Here is a 12750-nt window from a genome sequence, read left to right as displayed (position 1 = left end):
AAATATAGATGTTGTAGGGGTTTATCCCAACATCAATGTTGCTTTCAGTGGTGCTCCCTAGAGTCAGAAAGTATCAAGTACCAAAATAACCAAAAGAAGGTTTGAAAGAAAGGACTCTTTTTTGGGAGCACTCTTGATTCAGAGGAAAATACTATACTTAATAAATTTTCAAAAACAACAATTTAATCAATATAAATCAAATCCTAGGAGTGAGTGTGTGTGAAAAACATAGCTTAGCGAAAATATTAATAAATCTAATTATTCGTGATCTCAATTCACGATTTATGAATTGCCGGAGAGTAGAATTCTGTGATGCTTGTGTCAACAAGAATCTACATCATATTTTTTGGAGTGTATGACCATCATTCATACTGCTAATATCCATTATGGATTATATAAGTGCAGAAAGTAAAATCATTGGTCATGCAAATCCCAATATTGGATGACATAAAGTTGAGTGCCACTGTGTCCAATAGTCAATTTATTGCAGTACCAGGGTGTTCAGAGGAGGTCTCCCTTCCTTGTACTAACCCGGCCTTTCACTGCTTAGCTTCCAAGTTCGGAAGAGATTGGGCATCTCCAGTGAAGTGCGACCGCAATTATTGGACTTTCCTCCTTGGTCACTCCAAATATATGCCAAATGATTGCTGTATGTTAGGAATGGAAATTATATGTGATTCGTAACAAATGAGTTACAAAAGGAAATTACATGCAATCAGCTGAATCATCAACATATGACACAGTGGTCATAAGGATTAATTACATCTGCATAATTAATCAGGTATGTAGAAAAATTCAAATATACCTGATCTATGATAACACGTGACACGGCGGTCATAAGAGTACCTACATATGATTATGAATAATCAGCAGATGCAGTGAAATAGTCACAAAAAGGGAAGGAAAAAATTAGGAAAAAATTGGACGTATGCAATTATCCTGACATTCACCAGCTGGTTAATCAGCATAAGACACAATGGTCAAAAAGAAGATAATTATACATACACTCCCCTGATTGTGTGACTGAGTTTTGTTGATTGACCTGTAATTAGCTGATAAACAGATACATGACACAGCGGCCATATAAAGAAATTATATGCATGTAATCAAACAATCACCAACTAATTAATTAGTATATGACACAGTGGTCACCAAGAGATGATTATAAACACAATTCCTTGATTATACAGCATGTGATGTAAAAATCACAGAAGACATGTAGTTAAGTTATTAAGGATAATAAATGTGGGAAAATTCACAAATGCCACGTATAATTACTAATTGATTATCCTTATATCTGGGCTCAGAGCAGATCATCAGTACGGCCGTACCAATTTAAATAATTACTTTAAATTGTGCTGTAAAAGACAGCATATATGTATGGCAACATGGCTGACAGACGGGCATAAATTATCTGGATGCCCGTTCTTTATGACGGACCTGTGTGGCGTAATAACAGGCAGACAGAATAAATCAGTCAGATGGTTATTGGTGATTAACCCCTCTGGGTCAATAGGGAAAAGGAAAAGGGAAGGGGGGTAGGAAAGGAAGGAGGGGGAAAGGGGAGGATGGGAGGGGGGGGGGTTTGAAAAAGTGGGGAAAGAAAGTGTATCACAGCAGGTTATAATTAAACCTGCAGAGTATCTTCAATGTTTTTGTAGAAAAGAGGGGGATAACCACGATTGACGGTTAAGACGTTACAAGTAGGTACTGTAAAAGTAGTTGAGTTTTCTCATTGGTGTTGAGTATATACGATACCAGTACTGATGTTTGTAATGTCGTTCCGTTTGTAGCTAAGTGGAAGCTCCGGAGATTGCAGCGGCGTGTGTCCGTATTGACGCTCCAAGGGAGCGGTAGTTTGGAGCCGTTGCTGTGGGGATGCTTCAAGAGCTGCTGCCGCATCTGTCCGAGGTCTCTCTGAAGGAGAGCGATAGCTGGGGCCGTTGCCTGGTGATGGTCTGAGCGCTCCGGCTGGCGCGGTCACGTGTGCGCAGCACGTGATCGCTATACCTGACGTACGTTTCGCAAGATAAGCTTGGTCACAGGACGTAATGAGGTCACTGAGGATTCCAGTTTATGTAGAGCAGGGCTCATAGTTGATTGGATGGAATTATTGATAGACATACTGATCCCCCAATCATGGTTAAGTTGAGTAAATCTCTCAAGTTGGGCATCGTTACTGATTGTAACCGCCTGTGTTTAATTAATTTAACATACAAATAAATTAACTGGGTGGACTTGATGAAAATAAAGAAAAAGAAGATATGTATGTAATGAAGGAGAGAAACTTGTGATAAGACAGTTAGTAATAAAATTATAATAGAAATTATAATAGAAAATACAATATATATAGAAATATATATATATATAGTTGATTGTGCAAGTGATAATGTTAATTGATCTGTGTCAGTGATGGAGATACTTAATTGATTCATTGATAATAAGGTGTGATTATTAGATTGGTCGTTTTTAAAGTATGTTTTATTATGTTTAAGTGAGAAGGATGAAATAAATGGGATATGAAGGAGGGGGTGAGGTGAAAATGGTGAATGAGGAACATGATTGAGGGGTGAAAAGTAATTAAACATATTAATGATTATTGAGGAAAGGCAGATATAGTGCTTGTTAGGAAAAACCTCCGTGAAAGAAAAAAGAGAAAAGAGAGGTGTGACTTTACACTGATGTGATGTGTGAGGTGTTATGAGAATTATATATATATATTTTTTTTCACATATATATATTTTTTAGGTTGGCTGTGAAAAGAAGAAGAGAAAGAGCTCTATATAGGATACCAGAGGTTATAGTATGAGGACATTAATTTAGATATACCCCATAATTTATGTGTTCATTCATGCCTGCTGGTTGTAAAGATCCCATCTTAAAGATCCATTCACTTTCTCTTTGCAGTAAGTTCTCAGTTAGGTTGCCTCCTCGTATTCCGAGTTTAATTTTCTCCAAGCCGAAGATTTTAAGCTCCTCCCATCTGCTTTCATGATGGGTATGGAAGTGGCGAGCGACTGAGGTTAATTGTTTCATCTTTGCCTTGTCTGAAATAGCATTACGTATAGATCCTACATGTTCTAGGACTCGCTGTTTATGCGGACGGGTTGTCATGCCAATATAGTTTTGGTTACAGCTACATTTTAGGCAATAGATAACCCCTTCAGTTCGGCAGTTCATGTAGTCTTTTATTTGTATCTTCTTTCCGAATTTGTCTTCTACTTCTTTTGTTGGATGAATATATCTGCAAGCTTTGCATTTGCCACAGGGATATGTTCCAGTGACAGTTGGTTTTTTTGTAGGAAGTTTTTGAAAATGACTGCTTACAAGTCTGTCTTTAAGGTTTTTGGATCTGCGCCAACTCATGGCGACCTTAGGACCCAAATTTTTGGATAAAGTAGGGTCTGCATGTAAAATATGCCAATGGCATATTTTACATGCAGACCCTACTTTATCCGAAAATTTGGGTCCTAAGGTCGCCATGAGTTGGCGCAGATCCAAAAACCTTAAAGACAGACTTGTAAGCAGTCATTTTCAAAAACTTCCTACAAAAAAACCAACTGTCACTGGAACATATCCCTGTGGCAAATGCAAAGCTTGCAGATATATTCATCCAACAAAAGAAGTAGAAGACAAATTCGGAAAGAAGATACAAATAAAAGACTACATGAACTGCCGAACTGAAGGGGTTATCTATTGCCTAAAATGTAGCTGTAACCAAAACTATATTGGCATGACAACCCGTCCGCATAAACAGCGAGTCCTAGAACATGTAGGATCTATACGTAATGCTATTTCAGACAAGGCAAAGATGAAACAATTAACCTCAGTCGCTCGCCACTTCCATACCCATCATGAAAGCAGATGGGAGGAGCTTAAAATCTTCGGCTTGGAGAAAATTAAACTCGGAATACGAGGAGGCAACCTAACTGAGAACTTACTGCAAAGAGAAAGTGAATGGATCTTTAAGATGGGATCTTTACAGCCAGCAGGCATGAATGAACACATAAATTATGGGGTATATCTAAATTAATGTCCTCATACTATAACCTCTGGTATCCTATATAGAGCTCTTTCTCTTCTTCTTTTCACAGCCAACCTAAAAAATATATATATGTGAAAAAATATATATATATATAATTCTCATAACACCTCACACATCACATCAGTGTAAAGTCACACCTCTCTTTTCTCTTTTTTCTTTCACGGAGGTTTTTCCTAACAAGCACTATATCTGCCTTTCCTCAATAATCATTAATATGTTTAATCACTTTTCACCCCTCAATCATGTTCCTCATGTTAGGGTCTCCTGCCCTGTGCTGCCACGTCGTCATGGCAACCGGGAGACAAGTGCTAGTGGAGTAACCTGAGCGCAGCTGATACTCCGGTTCGGGTCTTTTGCTGTGCAGTGGTTATAGGCTCTGTGCACGGCAGGGGATCCGGTGCTGGTTTTTGTGCTCACAGTCTGTGAGGTCTGAGTGGGGCGTGGACAGCACCTGCTTTATAAGGCCTCTTTTCAGGGTAAGCAGATGCTGCTGAATCTCTGTTGGTTAGTCAGTTCATGAAAGTTAGCCAGTACTGTGTAGCTTTGTATTTGTTTGTAGCTTACTGCAAATAGGCCTGGGGATTTGGTATTACACTCTGCCAATCCAGACCTAGCAGTAAGACTGGAGTCAGTCGTTTAGCTTGCTGGGGTTCTGTTATTACTCTGTGAACTTAGCAAGTTTGCGGCTGTATTCTAACACTTGCCTGTCTAATCCTGTCTCACTGTGCTAGGTGTCAGGGGTCAGTTTAGTGGCAGTAAGCTTAAACCTGTGCACTGCAAGTGAGAATCAGGATTGTGGAGGCTCTCCTTGTGTCTATCATTCCATCTCTGACCAAGGAGTTTACTGCCACACCCGTTGGTAACCCTTTAGGGTTTTGCTGTTGCCCTTAGCAACAGCATTTCGGGTTCTCTACGTATTAAAACACAACATCTTGCTTTTTACATCTGAGCAGTTCTAATACAAGGGAGATACCCAGTTCCTTAGCCTCTGGGCTTCTCTGTTCACTGTGTGTGTATTTTGTTACCCTATCACCTTCTGTGTACGTTATGTCATATTCCCCAGTTTGTCTGTGAGTCCATTTGTTTTGCATAACAGTTCAAACACCAGTACATTCCTGCAGACACTGGAGTGCATAACAGTTCTGACACTAGTACTTTCCTGCAGGCACTGGTGTGCATAACATATTCAGCAGCCTAATACTCCTGTTGAAATTTTGTGGGAATATGGAGCATACCCCTCAAAATACGTTGCAACAGGTGGTCGATCAGGTGCAGGTCCTGACTCGGCAAATTAATGATTTGTCCATTAAAATGCACACCTCCCAGGCTGCTGGCGGAGCTCCCGCAGCAGCAGCACCTGCAGGGGTTAAGGAGCCGAAAGTAAATCTCCCGGATCGTTTTTCTGGAGATCGCTCGCAGTTCTTTTGTTTCAAGGAGAGCTGCAAGCTATACTTCCGGCTTAGGCCTCAGTCTTCTGGGTCGGAGATTCAGCGGGTGGGCATAGTGATTTCCTTGCTACAAGGAGACCCACAGGTCTGGGCATATGGGTTGCAGCCTGACTGTCCGTCGCTTAAAAGTGTTGATGCTTTTTTTACGGCACTGGGCATGTTGTATGATGACCCTGACAAGACGGCCTCAGCCGAGGCTCAGATTTCGATCCTTAAGCAAGGGCGAAGGCCAGTTGAGGTTTACTGTACGGAGTTTCGGAGGTTGGCCCATGATACCCAGTGGAATGACCCAGCCCTGAGACACCAGTACCGAAGAGGTCTTTCTAACCAGATAAAGGACCAACTGGTACAATATCCCTTGCCTGATAGCTTGGATCAGCTCATGCAGTTATCCATCCGGGTGGATAGACGGCTGAGAGAGCGTAGGCTTGAAAGGGAGACTGAGATTTCCTTCCTTCCCAAGGGAACCTCAGACTCTGAGGAATTTTCTGAGGAGCCTATGCAGATTGGGGCTGCCCGCCTCTCCTCGCGTGAGAAGACGCGGAGGAGACAGCAGGGGTTGTGTTTGTACTGTGGGAATAAAGGTCATGTGGTAGTATCATGCCCAGAAAAGCCGGAAAACTTCAGGGCCTGAGGGTGATGGGAAATATCCTGTCAGGCCAGAAGTCAGAATTTCCCAAGAAGACTTTTATCATTCCGGTGACCTTGAAGATCCTCGGTCAAACTGTCAAGACTGAGGCCTTTGTGGACAGTGGGGCCGACGGGGTTTTTATGGACCGCCAATTCGCCCTAAAACACTCTGTTCCCTTAGTACCCTTGGCATCGGAAATTGAGATTTGTGGGTTAAACGGGGAACCATTATCCCAAGGTAAAATTACCTCTTGCACTAGCCAGATTTCTTTGTTTATTGGAGCCACACACTCTGAAAAATTGTCCTTTTATGTGACTGTCTGTACTTTTGCCCCATTGGTGTTGGGGTTACCCTGGTTAAGGGCCCACAATCCTCAATTTGACTGGGTCTCTGGGGAGATTCTTAGTTGGGGTACTGATTGTTTCAGGAGTTGCTTGAGCCTTCCAGTCAGGCTCTCGCAGCTAAGTTTGCCAGGATTGCCAGGGTGTTATGCAGATTTTGCGGACGTGTTCTCCAAAAAAGTTGCAGAGGTACTACCTCCCCATCGCCCCTATGACTGTGCCATTGATTTGTTGCCAAATGCTAAGCTTCCCAAGAGCAGGTTGTACTCCCTGTCACGTCCTGAGACTCAGGCAATGGCAGAGTACATTCAGGAGAACTTGGCTAAGGGATTTATCAGACCTTCACAGTCTCCAGTTGGGTCGGGGTTCTTCTTCGTGGGTAAAAAGGACGGTTCGTTGCGACCCTGCATCGACTTCAGGGAATTGAACCGTATCACGATTAAAAACTCATACCCACTGCCTCTCATTTCGGTCTTGTTTGACCAGCTTCGTACTGCCACCATTTTTTCTAAGATTGACCTACGCGGTGCGTACAATCTAATCCGAATAAGAGAGGGGGATGAATGGAAGACTGCCTTTAATACCCACTCAGGGCATTATGAATATTTGGTGATGCCTTTTGGGCTCTGTAATGCCCCGGCAGTCTTCCAGGATTTCATGAATGATGTGCTCAGGGAATATTTGGATAGATTCTTAGTTGTATACTTAGATGACATCCTAATCTTCTCCCATTCCCTGGAGGAACATCGGAAGCATGTACGCTTAGTCCTCCAGAAACTCAGAGACCACCGGCTTGGGGCGAAGCTGGAGAAGTGCGAATTTGAAGTTCAGCAAATCGCATTTCTAGGATATATTATCTCCCCAGAAGGTTTCCAAATGGAGGGTTCCAAGGTACAGGCAGTCCTGGATTGGGTGCAGCCCACTAGTTTGAAGGCGCTTCAGCGTTTCCTGGGCTTTGCGAATTTTTATAGACGATTTATTGCTGGATTTTCGTCTATAGTGGCGCCCTTGGTGGCACTCACTAAGAAAGGGGCGGATGTTGCTCACTGGTCTTGTGAGGCTAAAGCGGCTTTTGCCCGTCTCAAAAGGGCATTTGTTTCGGCCAAGGTGCTGCGACACCCAGATCCAGAGCGTCCTTTTGTGGTGGAGGTGGATGCCTCTGAGATGGGTATTGGGGCAGTGCTTTCTCAGATGGGAGTGTCTGATAATCGCCTTCATCCCTGTGCTTACTTTTCCCGTAAATTTTCGCCTGCCGAGATGAATTATGACGTGGGTAACCGGGAATTGTTGGCTATTAAGGATGCACTCGAGGAGTGGAGACACTGGCTTGAGGGGGCTAAGTTTGTGGTCTCAATTCTCACTGACCATAAGAATCTGGCATATTTAGAGTCAGCGAAGCGTCTCAATGCCAGGCAGGCACGATGGGCTTTGTTTTTTGCTCGCTTTAATTTTTTGATAACATATCGCCCTGGGTCAAAAAACATCAAGGCTGATGCGCTCTCGCGGAGTTTTGCTCCAATCCAGGAGACCACCGAGGAGCCGTTGCCCATTGTTTCCCCATCATGTATTAAAGTGGGCATTACCCAGGACCTCTTATCATTAGTCCTTAGAGCACAGGAGCAGGCTCCTCCAGACCTTCCGGTAGGTCTTTTGTTTGTGCCTCCTAGGTTAAGACAGCGAGTGTTCCTGGAATTCCATGCCAAGAAGTCGGCAGGTCACCCGGGTATTGCCAGAACTCGGGAGTTGCTATCTAGGGCGGTGTGGTGGCCCTCGGTGGCTAAGGATGTGGATCAGTGGGTTCGGGCATGTGACATCTGTGCCCGAAATAAGACTCCTAGAGGGGTTCCTGTTGGCCCATTACATCCACTCTCTATCCCATCTAAGCCATGGATTTTGTGGTGGACTTGCCCAAATCCTCGGGGATGACAGCCATCTGGGTTGTCGTTGACAGGTTTTCGAAGATGGCGCACTTCGTTCCACTGGTTGGGCTGCCATCAGCCAGACGCCTGTCTGAATTATTTATGCTGCATGTTGTGCGTCTCCACGGGTTGCCACTTGATGTGGTCTCTGACCGCGGATCCCAGTTTGTGGCCAAATTCTGGAGGGCATTTTGTTCCGATCTCCAGATTTCTGTCAGCTTGTCGTCAGGCTACCATCCGCAGTCTAATGGGCAGACTGAAAGGGTGAACCAGTCCTTGGAGCAGTTCCTCAGGTGTTATGTCTCCAAGTGTCAGACTGACTGGGTTGCTCATCTGTCCATGGCGGAGTTTGCCTATAACAACGCGGCTCACTCTGCTACAGGGATCTCTCCCTTCCTTTGTGTGTATGGGCATCATCCTAAGGCCAATTCTTTTGACCCCCTGGACTCCACGCCTGGTGGTTCCTCTGTGGTTTCGGTCCTTAGAGGTATTTGGCGGAAAGTGAAGAAAGCCCTTGTATCTGTGTCATTAGTGACCAAAAGGGTTTTTGATAAGCGGAAAAGACCCTGCAGCTTCAAATTAGGAGACTTCGTCTGGTTGTCTACCAAGAATTTGAAGTTGAGACAGCCATCTCATAAGTTAGGGCCCCGGTTCATCGGCCCTTATAAGATCACCAGGGTTATCAATCCGGTGGCATTTCAGTTAGATCTGCCCCGTTCTTTGGGTATCAATAAAACATTTCATTGTTCCCTTTTAAAACGGGCGATTAGTAATCCTTCTTCCAGTGGAAGACCTTCCCCTCTTCTGATACGTGGCCAGAGGGAGTTTGTTGTTGAAAGGATTCTTGACTCCAAGGTGGTTCGGGGTCGGCTGTCATTTTTGGTGCACTGGAAGGGGTATGGCCCGGAGGAGCGGTCGTGGGTGCGCAGTTGTGATCTTCATGCCCCCAGACTGATACGCTCTTTCTTCTCGCAGTTCCCCGATAAACCCGGTGGTAGGGGTTCTTTGACCCCTCGTCAGAGGGGGGGTACTGTTAGGGTCTCCTGCCCTGTGCTGCCACGTCGTCATGGCAACCGGGAGACAAGTGCTAGTGGAGTAACCTGAGCGCAGCTGATACTCCGGTTCGGGTCTTTTGCTGTGCAGTGGTTATAGGCTCTGCGCACGGCAGGGGATCCGGTGCTGGTTTTTGTGCTCACAGTCTGTGAGGTCTGAGTGGGGCGTGGACAGCACCTGCTTTATAAGGCCTCTTTTCAGGGTAAGCAGATGCTGCTGAATCTCTGTTGGTTAGTCAGTTCATGAAAGTTAGCCAGTACTGTGTAGCTTTGTATTTGTTTGTAGCTTACTGCAAATAGGCCTGGGGATTTGGTATTACACTCTGCCAATCCAGACCTAGCAGTAAGACTGGAGTCAGTCGTTTAGCTTGCTGGGGTTCTGTTATTACTCTGTGAACTTAGCAAGTTTGCGGCTGTATTCTAACACTTGCCTGTCTAATCCTGTCTCACTGTGCTAGGTGTCAGGGGTCAGTTTAGTGGCAGTAAGCTTAAACCTGTGCACTGCAAGTGAGAATCAGGATTGTGGAGGCTCTCCTTGTGTCTATCATTCCATCTCTGACCAAGGAGTTTACTGCCACACCCGTTGGTAACCCTTTAGGGTTTTGCTGTTGCCCTTAGCAACAGCATTTCGGGTTCTCTACGTATTAAAACACAACATCTTGCTTTTTACATCTGAGCAGTTCTAATACAAGGGAGATACCCAGTTCCTTAGCCTCTGGGCTTCTCTGTTCACTGTGTGTGTATTTTGTTACCCTATCACCTTCTGTGTACGTTATGTCATATTCCCCAGTTTGTCTGTGAGTCCATTTGTTTTGCATAACAGTTCAAACACCAGTACATTCCTGCAGACACTGGAGTGCATAACAGTTCTGACACTAGTACTTTCCTGCAGGCACTGGTGTGCATAACACCTCATTCACCATTTTCACCTCACCCCCTCCTTCATATCCCATTTATTTCATCCTTCTCACTTAAACATAATAAAACATACTTTAAAAACGACCAATCTAATAATCACACCTTATTATCAATGAATCAATTAAGTATCTCCATCACTGACACAGATCAATTAACATTATCACTTGCACAATCAACTATATATATATATATTTCTATATATATTGTATTTTCTATTATAATTTCTATTATAATTTTATTACTAACTGTCTTATCACAAGTTTCTCTCCTTCATTACATACATATCTTCTTTTTCTTTATTTTCATCAAGTCCACCCAGTTAATTTATTTGTATGTTAAATTAATTAAACACAGGCGGTTACAATCAGTAACGATGCCCAACTTGAGAGATTTACTCAACTTAACCATGATTGGGGGATCAGTATGTCTATCAATAATTCCATCCAATCAACTATGAGCCCTGCTCTACATAAACTGGAATCCTCAGTGACCTCATTACGTCCTGTGACCAAGCTTATCTTGCGAAACGTACGTCAGGTATAGCGATCACGTGCTGCGCACACGTGACCGCGCCAGCCGGAGCGCTCAGACCATCACCAGGCAACGGCCCCAGCTATCGCTCTCCTTCAGAGAGACCTCGGACAGACGCGGCAGCAGCTCTTGAAGCATCCCCACAGCAACGGCTCCAAACTACCGCTCCCTTGGAGCGTCAATACGGACACACGCCGCTGCAATCTCCGGAGCTTCCACTTAGCTACAAACGGAACGACATTACAAACATCAGTACTGGTATCGTATATACTCAACACCAATGAGAAAACTCAACTACTTTTACAGTACCTACTTGTAACGTCTTAACCGTCAATCGTGGTTATCCCCCTCTTTTCTACAAAAACATTGAAGATACTCTGCAGGTTTAATTATAACCTGCTGTGATACACTTTCTTTCCCCACTTTTTCAAACCCCCCCCCTCCCATCCTCCCCTTTCCCCCTCCTTCCTTTCCTACCCCCCTTCCCTTTTCCTTTTCCCTATTGACCCAGAGGGGTTAATCACCAATAACCATCTGACTGATTTATTCTGTCTGCCAGTTATTACGCCACACAGGTCCGTCATAAAGAACGGGCATCCAGATAATTTATGCCCGTCTGTCAGCCATGTTGCCATACATATATGCTGTCTTTTACAGGACAATTTAAAGTAATTATTTAAATTGGTACGGCCGTACTGATGATCTGCTCTGAGCCCAGATATAAGGATAATCAATTAGTAATTATACGTGGCATTTGTGAATTTTCCCACATTTATTATCCTTAATAACTTAACTACATGTCTTCTGTGATTTTTACATCACATGCTGTATAATCAAGGAATTGTGTTTATAATCATCTCTTGGTGACCACTGTGTCATATACTAATTAATTAGTTGGTGATTGTTTGATTACATGCATATAATTTCTTTATATGGCCGCTGTGTCATGTATCTGTTTATCAGCTAATTACAGGTCAATCAACAAAACTCAGTCACACAATCAGGGGAGTGTATGTATAATTATCTTCTTTTTGACCATTGTGTCTTATGCTGATTAACCAGCTGGTGAATGTCAGGATAATTGCATACGTCCAATTTTTTCCTAATTTTTTCCTTCCCTTTTTGTGACTATTTCACTGCATCTGCTGATTATTCATAATCATATGTAGGTACTCTTATGACCGCCGTGTCACGTGTTATCATAGATCAGGTATATTTGAATTTTTCTACATACCTGATTAATTATGCAGATGTAATTAATCCTTATGACCACTGTGTCATATGTTGATGATTCAGCTGATTGCATGTAATTTCCTTTTGTAACTCATTTGTTACGAATCACATATAATTTCCATTCCTAACATACAGCAATCATTTGGCATATATTTGGAGTGACCAAGGAGGAAAGTCCAATAATTGCGGTCACACTTCACTGGAGATGCCCAATCTCTTCCGAACTTGGAAGCTAAGCAGTGAAAGGCCGGGTTAGTACAAGGAAGGGAGACCTCCTCTGAACACCCTGGTACTGCAATAAATTGACTATTGGACACAGTGGCACTCAACTTTATGTCATCCAATATTGGGATTTGCATGACCAATGATTTTACTTTCTGCACTTATATAATCCATAATGGATATTAGCAGTATGAATGATGGTCATACACTCCAAAAAATATGATGTAGATTCTTGTTGACACAAGCATCACAGAATTCTACTCTCCGGCAATTCATAAATCGTGAATTGAGATCACGAATAATTAGATTTATTAATATTTTCGCTAAGCTATGTTTTTCACACACACTCACTCCTAGGATTTGATTTATATTGATTAAATTGTTGTTTTTGAAAATTTATTAAGTATAGT

The 12750-nt window shown here is 43.2% G+C and overlaps 2 pseudogenes; one reads left to right on the top strand and one right to left on the bottom strand.

Moving 5' to 3' along the window:
• Window positions 1-481: 481 nt before the first annotated feature.
• LOC134947049 (5S ribosomal RNA) lies at window positions 482-601 on the bottom strand (annotated as a pseudogene).
• Window positions 602-12299: 11698 nt separating this feature from the next.
• On the top strand, window positions 12300-12419 carry LOC134946444 (5S ribosomal RNA; annotated as a pseudogene).
• The last annotated feature ends 331 nt before the right edge of the window (window positions 12420-12750 follow it).

Source organism: Pseudophryne corroboree, chromosome 7, assembly GCF_028390025.1.
Source record: "Pseudophryne corroboree isolate aPseCor3 chromosome 7, aPseCor3.hap2, whole genome shotgun sequence".
In the NCBI taxonomy this organism is placed as follows: Eukaryota; Metazoa; Chordata; class Amphibia; order Anura; family Myobatrachidae; genus Pseudophryne; species Pseudophryne corroboree.
This window is presented reverse-complemented; position numbering and strand designations above follow the sequence as displayed.